Source organism: Triticum aestivum, chromosome 6D (genome assembly GCF_018294505.1).
Source record: "Triticum aestivum cultivar Chinese Spring chromosome 6D, IWGSC CS RefSeq v2.1, whole genome shotgun sequence".
Classification (NCBI taxonomy): Eukaryota; Viridiplantae; Streptophyta; class Magnoliopsida; order Poales; family Poaceae; genus Triticum; species Triticum aestivum.
In genome coordinates, this window is record NC_057811.1 from 118,601,509 (window position 1) to 118,606,788 (window position 5,280).

Here is a 5,280-nt window from a genome sequence, read left to right on the forward strand (position 1 = left end):
CTACGATGTTGACATGGCAGGCTGCGTTTATGTGTTCCATGTTAAAGATAACAGAACGGAAACGATGGCAACGGAAAATCAAGGAGAAAGAAGAGATTGGAAGAACACACATACCGCTTTCTTATTCTCATCCGAAAGCTGGGTTCAGCTCAACTCTAACGTGGCTGATGAATCAGACGCTGCAACAGCCGGCTCACCTCTAGGATAATCAAATTTTCAGGAATTTATATGAATAGGAACACAAAATCCATAATATGGAATGAAGGAACAAAGTTTTTATAGGTCTAATTAGAATAGGAATAGAAGCTTTTTGCATGGTAGATTTATAGTTTGAAATAAGGTATAGTTTATATGAGCATTTATGGCTTTGGTAAGTAGATGGCAGCATATTATGCTTCGTTGTATAGAGAGTTCATACCTTTCTAGCTTAGGGATCTGATCATACGCAGGAATATCACCAACAGTATCAGTAATTTCATATCCCTGTGACAGAGTGAAACTAATTACTGCAAAGCATGTGAAATGGAAGCGAAAAAAAGATGTAGAAGAAATTAGGTCCAAAAGATATACTAACAGTGGCTGAAACAAAGGTTTTCATCAAAGTTGGGATGACCACTTTGTTCTGTTTTTTCTTCTGCCAAACAAGGACTTGGGCATGTGGCAGTCCATTTTTGTTAAATTCAGTGTTGTGGATAACTGTAAAAGAGGATATTAGCCGTGCATGTCTAAGGAAAATAAAGAAAGCGGAGATAAATCATCAGCCACATTACCAGCGATCACAAGCCCAAATATCTTCCCTTCTTTGATCTTTTGCAGATACTCAAGTAGCTTCGTGCGGTAGATACGATCAGTCTCAGCAGCCTTATTGATCTGCTGTTGTTCAGGCGTAAGCGTATTTGTTATTTGAGCCCACTTTGGGTTACATGTGAAGCTGGTGATTATATCAGGTAAGTTGTGGACATGGGAACCAGCCAGTCCATCACGATAGGCGTCAGCCATACAGCGAGCCTTGCCAGCATAGGACAATGGTATTATATTATTTTGAGTAATGTCTTCTTCATCAACTGTACCAAGCACAACAACATCATCATCAAGCTTTATGTTTTCAGCTTGCATGGTGTGCGGAAGTTTTCAGAAGAGACCTTCATTGAAAAGCAAGAAAATGATGAGATTTTGGACCTGTAGAGGTAGTAGCAAGCAAGAAATAACAAAATAGTAAGCAATCTGTGACAAATAGAGTTACATGGAGTGTCTATGCGTACAAATAGATCGTCCGGAACAATTTTTGCAACCTTCTAAACTATAATCAGAGGCACATGGGAAAAGTACTATAAGGAAGAAAGCAAAAAACTCGAAAAAAACGAAGGCACAACATACATATATTACACCGGTCTTAGATAGGACCACATATGTCATATTCATACAAAACGGGAGAATAGTCTGAGAATAAGACAATTCCTTAGGTGAAGCTATAAACATGGAGCTTCACATTTTATTTAGGTAATAAAGTAGGCTAAATATAATAACAGCCTGGCTCTTTCTAGAAAGAAGCAAGGTCTGATGGCGAAGTTATATATAGAAAGCTTCACTTGTCGATCAGCTTAGCAGGTCTTAGACAGTGCTCATGGGGATCGCACATAGTTTGCGCAGTCATCATCCATGTCTTGATGGTAATCTTCATCGAGTTCTTCATCAGAAAGGCCATCGTAGGTTGGTTGAGGCACATCATCCTCTGAGTACATGCCCTTTTCCTCTAGGAAGACACGCGCAGTGGCAGTAGTGCTTCCAAGAGTACCAATTGAATTTTGAATCTCTAAAATAGTCTGTTTTAGAGTGGAAAGAGACAAGCTAGCAGCAGGGTCTAAGGCAGTCGCAGCAAGATCATGGATCTTGTTTGATACAACATGCACTTCTTCCAGATAATTGGACAGCTCTTCAGTCATCTGTTTGATGGTTTTATTGCGCTGGTTGATTTCATCTGTTTTTTCTAACACTCTGTTTGAAAGTCTTGCATGAGCTTGCTTTTCTTGCTGTAGTCGATAGTAGTTTTAATCAGCAAGAACCTTGTTTTCATTGTTTTGCATGTATGTAATTGCTAGATCAGCTGCATGATCCATTGCTGCCTCTCCACTTACACATGTATGGCTCATTAATTTAGTCTGGCTTTTCAAAGCATCATAACGCTCTCTTGTACGGTGAAATTCAATCTGTGACCTAAATCCGCCTTGCTCAAGCGGACACACATGGTAAACTGGTTTTGGGAGCCCAAGCTTGTCAAACATTGCCTCGGCCAAAGATGTTGTGCGTAGCTCGACCAATTCCATGAGGACGGTTTCAAAAGATAGGCTCAAGGGGGTTGGCACAAGGCATAAATATAATGCACATTAAGAATAGTGAACATCGATGTCTTAAAATCGACATGCAGTAAGAGACTAATAGTGCTTTACTATATTTATCATGGAACAAAGTTGTAATATCATGAGGTTATGAATAGAGGCAATCAGTGACATTAGTCCATGAATGGGTAAATATTCATAGAGGCAAAAGATACAGGTTTTTAGAGAGGACAGGTAAAGCAGAGGTACTGACTATGTAGCTTGCTAAGATACAAGGTTGATCTCATTTCCTCTGCAATCGAGCAGCAGCAAGTAAACAAAGGGAAAGGGCGGAGGTCAAGGAAATTGAAGGAAAAGTAGTCAAGGAACTCACGCTTGATCCTGGAGAATTATAGTCCTGGTATCTGAAGGCTCAGCCTGATACTGGGAGTGGACAACAATAATGTCTGTAACCGCAATAATCCGGCCAATCACATCTACAAATAGCAGAACAAATGTAAGATGGCTCAATGGGAGTTAAAGAGGAAACAGGGCATACATCAGAACAGCATGGAAAGACTAACCAATGAAGCAAGGAGTGTGCGGGCCTGGCATCGGGATATCCGAAAAGGACATGAGGCTGTAAGTGCAGTACGGGAAATCTTCTTCATCACCCACCACAGGATCAACAGTACTAAAGTGAGTGAACAACATCATATACGGGCTATCAACAGCTCTGTAAGTGGGTTTTGATTGTTTGCACATGAATCTCTTCATCAGATAAACATCGCCTTCCCGCAAGATATCTTTCAGCCGTTCCGACAGCTCAGCAGGCATGCGGCCATACATGTGGGTGCCCTACACATTTCCATTAAAAGTTAGGCTAGAGGGTAGGATTGATAGTATGAGCATAGGTGTTGTAATAGAAAACAAACCTCTTTATCAAGCACCACGATGTCAGTATGCATGATGGCACCTTCATGAGTCCCACCTCGGTAGTACCAAATGCGAGACACCAGAACCTTAGCATTCCAGAACATCTCTCTGTCACTGATCTGCGAGAGAAGGCTGATCCTTTGGCTCGACATCTGCAGTATGCAAGAAAAACTTGAAAAGATGAATAGAAAGATAGAAAGAATGATCAAGTCTAAACATGCTATTCACATGAACTCACTTGATAAGTTGAAAGGTCGAGAGCAAAAAAGAAGAGAAAGCCAGCAAGTAAAGAAAGCAGCATACACGATTGCAAAAGTTTTTTTTGGCTTGGGAAATTGCAGAAAACGGCGAACATACAAAGACTGAAGACTTATCACAGGAAGAATACACAAACTATAAAAATATACATAAAGAAATTCAGTGTGTATATATCATAGGGTAACACAGCTTAGCGAATGGACCGGAATATCTCAAGAAACACGATGTTCCTTGTCTGAGAAGCGGATTCGTCATCCTCTCCTTTGATCAATATCTTTAGTGATTTCTTTGAAGTAACACGCGACACTGCAACATAGAGCTGCCCATGTGTGAACACAGGGGTATCCAAGTATAAACCAACATTCGAAAGAGTCTGCCCTTGACTTTTGTTAATAGTCATTGCATAGGACACTCTAACAAGAAATTGGCGACGATGCAAAGTGAAAGGCCATTTAGGATCTTTTGAGGTTAAGCCTATCCTCGGAATTAAAACAATGTCGCCTATGTTTGAACCAGTCATGACAATTGCCTCAATAATCTTATCAGCAAGTTTTGTGATTATAAGCCTTGTGCCATTACATAAGCCCGTTGATTGGTTCAGATTTCTCAAAAGCATGATGGGGACGCCTACTTTTAGTACTAATCTATGATACGGAAAGTTAGTAACCTTAATCCCATTCAAGTATTCGACAGGATAGAAAGCATCCTGATTGCGAACCGCATCAGATGAATTCCCTATAGTATCACAACTCAGGTACTCTCTCTCACTGGTAGGCACTAAAGACAAAACACGCTCATTAATTTTTTCAGCCACTTTGTTCGTTGGCGTTAGGATTGCTCTTTCTTTTAAGTAATCAACATCAGAGTACGTAGTAGGAATGTCTTTGTATACAGACTGAACAATGGCATCAATTTTATCACCATCAGAATGTCTCAAAAGCTCATCAGGGATAGTTATCCATGATGGCTCTGACTCCCCCTCCCGGGCCACAGCAGGTGTTGTGCCATCATCCAAACTAAGAACCCAATTCGCAAAGGCAGCCACTTTAGACTGGAGAATTGGATCATCTGTGTGTGCAGTCAAGCGCATGTTAATAGTTAGGTGCAAGACATCTACAATATTCCAGAGAGGAGAGTTAGTGATTGCAGCAGCAAGAATCTGTGCTCGAGTTCCACCTTCAATGACTGACAATATTTGCCTAAGATCTCTACCCAAGACAACAACTTTGCCTCCAAAAGGGATTTTAGCTAAGGCAGGATTGTTAGCCGATAGGACATCACGAAATGACCGGTCCAGGGCCTCAAAGCATTTTCGATGTGACATCAACGCCTCATCCCATATAATAAGATCAGCCGACTCAATTAGAGTGGAGAGCATGGTAGAGCGCTTGATCTCACAAGTGCCATAATCAGGCAGGTCAATAGGTATTTTAAACCTAGAATGCGCTGTTCTGCCAGCAGGCAAAAGCAAGGCAGCCACCCCTGAGGACGCAACCGATAGCACCACCCTCTTACTACCTCTAAGATAAGCATCGAGTGCATTCCAAAGGAATGTTTTTCCAGTCCCACCATACCCAGAGACAAAGAAGAAATCAGGTTTTCCAGATTGAATACGATCAATTATTGCAGAGTAAGCATGCAGTTGGTCTCTATTTAATCTACAATACATGGCCTCTGCCTTTTTCAGAAGACTAACAACATCAACATCTAGTGCATCAGAAAGCATATCGTTTTGTACCGAAGCATCACTGTATGCAGATTTTAAGGGTAA